This window comes from Crocodylus porosus, unplaced genomic scaffold, assembly GCF_001723895.1.
Source record: "Crocodylus porosus isolate Cpor-Errol unplaced genomic scaffold, CroPor_comp1, whole genome shotgun sequence".
NCBI lineage: Eukaryota > Metazoa > Chordata > Crocodylia > Crocodylidae > Crocodylus > Crocodylus porosus.
In genome coordinates, this window is record NW_017728931.1 from 86,671,684 (window position 1) to 86,680,254 (window position 8,571).

An 8,571-nucleotide genomic window follows, 5' to 3' on the forward strand; every position below is an offset into this window, starting at 1 on the left:
GTGGAGTAGGCAGACACCTGAAGTCACTGTGGGAGCTCCAGCCAGGGAGCAGAGGGGAGGGGCCAGCACTGCTGTGGAGCAGAGAGCCCCAGCCAGCCCAGAGAGCATGCCAGGATGCTGGAGGAGTCTTATTTAACTTAAGCCAACAAGGGGTCTGGGATAGACATTGCATAAACTGATTTGACCCAATTCAGTTAAGTCATACTACATTCAAACATGTTTATCTCAAACCAGTTTCATCCATTTTCAAATCAGTTTATGTGCACTGAACATCTGTTTTGTTACAGCTTTAAATCAGTTTCTGATCACTTAAAGTGGTTGATGTGTAATGTCTGTCCCTAGCCCTAGAGTTTAGACAAAATTATAATTCATTTGTCGAAATTCTGCTGACCATATTTCAGTGTCAGTGATTCTTACTATAATTAAATCTTCATCTAATTTCCAAGATAAATCAAGGAGGAATAAATAGCACTACCTAATAATTTTGCCTGGCTCAGATGTCACCGCATTAGAGATCTTGAGCAGTAGCTGGTGCTTTCCTAAATACTACTTGACAAGAAATCACATAAGAAAATATACAACTTATGTGATACGACTGCATAGTTATTTTTATTATGTACATTTCCAACAGGGAAGAATTTTAACCAGCCATGCTATATAGGCATTCAGACAAGGGTATTGAAAGAGCCAGGTAAATCCAAGTGCAAAATAATGTCAACAATAATAGCAAAACAAACCAGAAACAAATAAAAACAAAAAAAGGAATATAAAAATTTTAGCTAAGTGTATAATTTATAATTTTACACTTCATTGTTCATAAACAATGCATTGATACGGTTCCATTACGTACATTTTAAAACAAAACATTACTCAATCATGCACTAGCTTGCTTTTTTTCTTTAGTATGCCAGACCTGAAATGAAAGCTCTGTATTCGTTATCCAGACAGTGTCTCGTATTTGCTCTTGTTTTTCTTGATCCAGTGCTTCCCTGAACTGGTACTGAACATTGTCAAATGATCTTCATCCATGTTTAACTGGTGTGTGAGAGATGAAAGAAAGACAGTTGAAAATTTATATATTCTTTTCTTCCTCTTGCCTTTGTTTATTTTCTTGAAGTAGTATTCAGATGCAACAGTCATTCTTGCAGAGGAAGAAAACTTGATATGGTGTTGGTGCTTAAGCTTATGCAAAACTGTAACCCTGGCAGCAGTGTTACCCACAGCCACATCCAAATTTTTGGGATCCTGGGGTGCCAATAAGTCTTGGTCAACTCACACACCATCTACAGGAATACCACCACTCAGTGAAATGCTCTCCCATGGTTCTTCCTGCACCAGACCACACACCAAATGACTATTTATAAAATTAACAAATTCAACATCTCATGAATAACAAACAAAATATTTCAATGAGCTTGATAATAATCTATACTCGCAAATAGAAGCAAAAACTTATTATACAGCAAAATAAATTATGTTATCAACTTTAACACAGGCACTTATGCGTGATCAACCAAGATTAGCCAGCAGCAAAGTAATCAACTGTGAAATGGCTACAGTTGAGCACCCATGGGGACCTGTGCTTGCCCTGCCTCAGAAGAAGTGTTGCAATGTTGTCATCTGGACAGAAGTTGGAGTCTCCTGTCAGGACCTTGGGTGTAGCTGCTCCAGAGACCAGGGTTTCTTTCCTTTTCCAGTCTTGGATGCCTGAAAACAATCACACTATCCCCAAATGCTTCCCTAAGGCAGTTCCCCTGTGTTTGGCATCTGGAGTGCCCCTTCTTGACTGTACTTTATTGAGATCTTTGCTGGAGCTCCCACAGACCCATGATTTACAGCTATTTTCTTTAGCTCTCCCAGAGAACCTTCTCTAGCAACCCTTTTCCCTGCTTCCTTCCCAGTGAGTCCCTGAGTTGCAGCTGTCCAGTTGCGTCCATGCATCCTGCAGCCTTCAGCTCCAAGCTAGTTATTTCACTGCAATATCTGTGTGCACAGACTGCTGCAAATCCATGTCCCAATGGTGCAAACACCCTGACTGGGCTTGCAAGCCTTGAGCAAACCCTCCAGCACCTTTGCAGTGGTATGATTTTCAGTACATCATTGAAAAGTGACAAATATTATCCAGTGTACAGATCCTCAAACGTCTTTAAAAGCTGTTCAACTAACATCAAGACTAGGAAGGCACAGTTCAGAACTGACTCACTTGAATAATTTTACAAGGTTAAGTTGCATAATTAAAGTTGAAACAATAGCTCCACTGAACTGTGGATTTCACATATATGTGTAATGTTCTGTGCCTCTAAGAAAGGTTTAATATCTAGCTTTTGTCTGGTTGTGTGCCTATAAAATAGACAACTGACAGAGCACCTGATAACTGTAGGCCTTGCAGATGTAACATTTTTAGAGATGTTCTTACTCTTTTCAGCTGAATGCATATTTAAAATCTTAGACGCAATGGAAACGAGTCTTTAGGAGGTTACCAAACAACAAAATGCTTAAGGACTCTTGAGATATGGGACTTGGTTCTGGTCTGAATCAGGTAGAAATGGGATTTAAGTATAAGTCTCAAACTCCAGAAGATCTGAAGTTTCTACCAAGGTCTAGCAAACAAGGCATGTACTCTTCTGTTCCCCTCCTGGTTTTGTAAATGATGGTTAAATTGCCTTGTGACTCTCCTCCCAGAACTGGAATAATTAATTTCTACATTTCAAATGTATTTTTCTTCATTTATTTATTGGGACAAAACTATTTATAAAATTCAGCCTGAATTTGTAAATAATAAGTCAATTGAATCTGTATTTTTTGGCAAATAAACTATATAATAAAAAAGTCCATCCATGTCTAAATATAATTACTTCATCAGTACAGATATGTAGAGGGCAGAACCTGCTGTGAGTCTCACCTTTGGGAGATGTGGAGAGAAGGAGAGAGGCTGCTCTTGGATATCCTGGGGTAAAGGGTGCAATGCAAGGGATTTTAGAATCATAAAAATCATAGAACATTAGGGTTGGAAGGGAGGTCATCTAGGCCAACCCCTTGCTCAAAGCAGGACCTTCCCCAGCTATATCCTTCCAGCCAGGGCTTTATTGAGCTGGGCCTTAAAACTCTCCAAAGATAGAGATTCCACCACTTCTCTAGGTCAGTGGTCTCCAAAGTGGGGTGCACAAGAAGATCCATTGGGGTATGGGAAGAAAATATTAGAACTTCTATTTATTTGTATATTTAAAAAAATATAGATATATTGGTTGTGCATGCTCAAAAATGTTTTACTGATAGGGGTGTGCAAATATAAATATACATACATTGGGGGTGCGTGCTCAAACATTTTTTACCGATAGGGGTGCGCGATCAAAAAAGTTTGGAGATCACTGCTCTAGGTAACCTGTTCCAGTGCTTCACCACCTACTTCATAAGACAGTTTTTCCTAATATTCAACCTAAACCTCCCATGCCTTCCCTTATATTCAGCATATATACCAGGAGCAAGTTACTAGAAAACAATGTTGGCATTTTCGAGGATAGTGATTCTTTTATTCTCTTGAACCTATTTTATTTTATTTTATAACCACTAATAACACAAACAAAGAGCAACAAGCAAACTGTATTAGGTCAAATCAACTTTTCAATTGTTTGTCATATCTTCCTCAAGAAAGATAAAACAGATTGGTCATATCTTCCTAAATAAAGATAAAACACTTCTTAAAAACAGAGAGTTTACAAATTGCAGTCACTTAATACCTGAACAGTTTCCCCAGTCCTGATCATAGCAACATGGTATTTGATTCCCCTGTAGATTAGTGATTTCCTTGACATTATTTCTTGCTTATTGGCTAAGAGAGGTGTTTGCCTGTTGTTTCATTTGCAGGAAGAAAGCTTGTCACTTCAAATCATGAACAACTTCCTTCTTTGTTGTTGATCCATGGCTTGACATCAAGGAACATTCTAGCTGCAGGGTTATTCTTTCTTTTCCTTTTTCTAATTTTAAGAAATGCATTTTATTTATTGCTACTGAACTTCTATCAAGGGAGACAGTTACTTACAATTATATTTACAGTGCTGTTACAGTAGCTACAATCTATAAGGTAGCAAATTGCCACTATAAAATGAAAGACCTAAATGTATTAGTCAGGGATAGGATTGACAGCTGGTGTGCTGATACTTTCTTTACTCATTTAACAAAGTTTCAAGAGTCACAAATTGAAAGATATATATTTTATTGGATCCTGATAAAATTGTGTTTTAACACTATGTAAAAGTGCAATATGCTTGTTGTAGCTTGAAGAGCTTTAAGGCTTGGATCCCAGGGACCCATAAAATAGCAAGGCACATTTAACAGAGCAATGTCTAGTTCATAGCAGATTCTAGTCCCAAGAGGCAGTGCTGACCTGTTAAGCACAGTACATAAAAATGCATATGGCTGGTATTTTCTTTGGAGAGTTGGGATTAGATCAGTGAACTGAGGTTATGAAAGAGAAATGAATCCTAGAACACTTTGTGTATTTTTTTTTTAACCAGAGGCTGGAAGAAAGGGCATGGACAGGAAGACAATTGCCTTGCTTTAAGACAGAGGGGAGAGGAAGCTCTACTGCTCAAGAGTGAATGTCAGTTGTTCCAATATAGCTGTTCTGTTCATCTTCTAATCTTCAGGAAGTGAGGATACACCACAGTATTTTTTCCAGTTTCACTAACTGTAGGTTAGATACAGGGCCATCCCTGGAGAGGAGCAGGAGATGAATCGGGGTGACTGCCCCAGGCCCCGAGCTTGGGGGAGCCCTGTGGAGCCAGGCAGAGTGGCTGCAGAGACTCCATGCTGCTGCTGGCTTCACGGCTGGCCAGCTGCTCAGCACCCATCCACCTCTCCCGCCCTCCCCCTCCCCAGATCTGCTGCCAGTTTCCTTGCTTCCAGGGGCAGGGCCCTGCACAGGCTGATTTGCCTCAGGCCCTGTACCCTGCTTGGGTCATCTCTGGTTAAATATGAACAGACAGAAGAGATGCACCAGATCAACAGCACTGCACTAACTCCCTCTTGTCACTTTTTTTAAAGTAGTGTAACTGTTTTATCCATCCATGCCCAAAGGTTGCTATTTTTTCTATATTTTCTTTTTGTATGTATTTCTAAGGAACTTAGCAGCAAGTTTTAATTTATACAGTCTATTCACTAATAAGTTACCTTAGTTTGAGAGATGTGCGCTACCCATAAAAATACTGGAACTTCCACTTTATAATAATATTTGCTATTGATCTTCCCACCAAGGAAGATATACAGCTATAAAACCTGTTTTACAGATTGAGATACTGAGACCCAGAAAGGGGAAGTGGCTTGCCAAAGTCACAGTGGAATTCAAGTAACACCTGCAGGAATAAAATCTTAGTTAGCATAGGATTATAAGAAAGTAGGGCTTGAAGGGACCTCACAAAGTCATTTAGTCCAGCTCCCTACTCAAGGAAGGATCATCCCAGACTAAACCATCCATGTCAAGTTTCTGATCAACCTACTCTTGACAATTTCCAGGGATGGAGATTCCACAATGTCCCTAGGTAACCTATTTCAGTGCTTGGCCACCCTTATAGTCACAGCCAGAAAGTTCCTCCTAATCTCCAGCCTAAATTTCCTCTGCTGCAGCTTGAGGCCATTGCTCCTAGTCCTGTCTCTTACTGTTACAAAGAAAAGCCTATTTCTTCAGGTATTTGGGATTAATTTATCATCGAGAAATAGGCCATGATTATACTGATGTTACTTGTGTAACTGCTTAGAGTCTAGACTTACCCTTGAGGAATTAAATATTTCTTTATTATATTCCAAAATACAGTCCATGTCTACCCATACACTTAACTGCAGAGTAGACTAATTAGCTGTGGAGTAAAGCATTACCCTCTACACATGGGATGGTATTAGGCCACAGCAGCTAATTAATGCCACAGTGAAGTAATTTACCATGATTAAATGTATGTGTACACACTGACCACAGGTGTAAATTGCACCCATCAACCCAGCCAGCCAGGAGCCAAACTCCTTCCTGATGCCTAGCCACCTGGATCTGCACATTCAGCATGCTTGTGCCCCGGCCAGCCCCTCTGCTATCCGACACTGCCACCCGGACCCTGAGGCTGACCCCCTGTGCCTCCTGCCAACCTGGGTCTGCTCCACCCTGGCTCAGATTGCTGTTGTCCTGGGTGCACATGTAGAAACTGCATCTAGGAGTAGTTGACTCTGGCTCAAACTGCTCCAGAGTGTATTGCTTTGTATTAATTGCATTAATTGCCACACAAGAGTAAAATTGCTCTGCTTTCCAGGTGCCCCAGTATTTTTTTTAGAAACTGTGAAAATTTCTGGAAAAAGAAGCTGAGTAACCCTCAGGAAGAGGACCTTTAGATATTCTGGGAACTTCCTGCTCCTTGTGTTGCATAAGCCAATATGTTGGGCCTTTTATTATAAAACCCAGAAGGCATGTGAAGCTGCTTAGCTCCTGAATCAGTTTCTACCTCAGCAGTGAGCTATTACAGAGGATATCTTTACAGGCAAGGGTTTAGATTATTTTCATAGATGTAATGATTATTTTATGATGCTAACAACTGCATGTGGAATTAAGGCCACACCTTTCTCTTTATGGATAATCAGGTAGACTTGAGATTGCATTTGCTTTTATTTTCCTGCCCCAGAAACTATGCTGGATTAAACAGCTCTATATGGGCCCTATCTCATTTATTTTATATATTTCATTTTAAACAGTCACATAACGGCAGTTTTTACCACTTACCTATAATCTGTGATATATCACAAGGCAAATAGGTGTTTACACTTCATCCCAAGTATGCTCAATAGGGCTTCCTTCTGGCTTAACAGCTGCCTGATTAAATAAGATTGCCCAAGTATATTTACAAAGCCAAGTAAGTACCAAAATTTGAGTACAAGTAAAACAGCAATTAACTTATATTAGATGCTAGAAGAAGAGGACCACCCTCCTACCTTTTAGCATAAAGGTTAGGACACTTGCCAAAAGAATAGGAGACGAAGGTTCTAGGCACCCTCTACTCTGAGGGATTTAGATGGTACATCTTCTACCTTGTAACAAAATGCTCTAATCCTTCACCCTTCTGAAGCTGACCTAGTGGAGGATGGAAAGGTGAATGAAACCACAGGGAGCGGACAAGCCAGAGAATGTGCAACTCAGAGATGGAGGCTGCCATGCATGGGAGAAGACCATTGCTCCTAGCTTGAGCCTTTTCTCCCAATGCAGCAGAATTTTTTCCAGTTCTGTTTAGTAATTTTACCCAATGAATATTAATTACAAGGCGCAGTTGGGTAGCTTCAAGGACAGGGTGATTTGGCGGGCCTCAGGCCTGGTGGTTAGAGCATTTTTACGTAAAGTATGAGATGGAGGTTCAGAGAGAACCCTTTGGGTAGTGCCATAGACTGTGGCAGATTCTTTGCTATATTGAAGCTATTTAAGGGCATAAAATATGATTTAGCTTTATGTTCCAAGAGTGGAGACAAGATAGCCACAGTAAATTAGCTACTCAGTTGTCAAAACTAAAAGATTTTTGGTAGAAATCACCTGGGAAATCACCAATCAGATGGCCCAAGAGTAAAAACATTTCTGTAGTGTAGGGAGTTTGTGTGCATGGTTAAAGAAGTAGCTGGACGGAACCAGGACTTCTGCTAGAGGTATTATATTGATGAAACCTCTATTAAACTGAAAGGTGAAGCATAACTCACCAGAGATGAGGATAAATGGTCCAAGCAACAGAAATCAGAACACAGTGAGCATTGCACAGTAAATCAGTGATTTCAGCAAAGGGTTGGTTCAGGATATACAGAGGTCAGGTCTAGGCTATTGGAATCACTAATTGGATCAGAAAGCATTATTCTGTATATTCAAGTGTGGAGAATTAAGGACAATGCATCATTATGGGAAAGTATGCCTATGTATAATTCCATAGGGATCTCCTGGTATCGTACCCTGAGACTGAGTGAGGCCTTGTCTTCCTCAAATAAAAGTATTGCTTGATGGTTTAGTGTGCATTTGGGTTTCTTCCTGCAACCTCAGATAGAATTGGGGAAGGGTGGGGCATTTATCTTAAAATTATGTTTTAGAACCTGGGATCTTTTTTATCATCCCCAAATTTGTATCCCATATTATTGACCTAGATGTTATATATCCCATTATTGGCCTGAACCAATTCATCCATCTTCTATAACTATTCCCCACCCCCAATTTCTTTTTCCTTTAATATCATGCATATTTTACTTTTACTGAATGTGTGTACATGAGACACTATATTGCCATAGCTCATTGCTACAGTGACACAGGGTTGGAAAACAGCTGTGCACTGGGAATGTGCAGTACTGGTGGGTACTGTGCAGTCATTCAGTACTTGCTTTATCAAAGACTGAATAACTGCGCAGTACCAACTACACAGTCAGGGGCATATGTAGATGCACTCACTGTGTATTTTAGTTCAAAAGTAATTTTATCTATAGTAGGAGTTGGCTATACTCCCAGGAGACAATTGGAATTTTTTTTATCCTGTTCAAATTTATAAATGGTTATCATGATGCTTTCATTTGCTT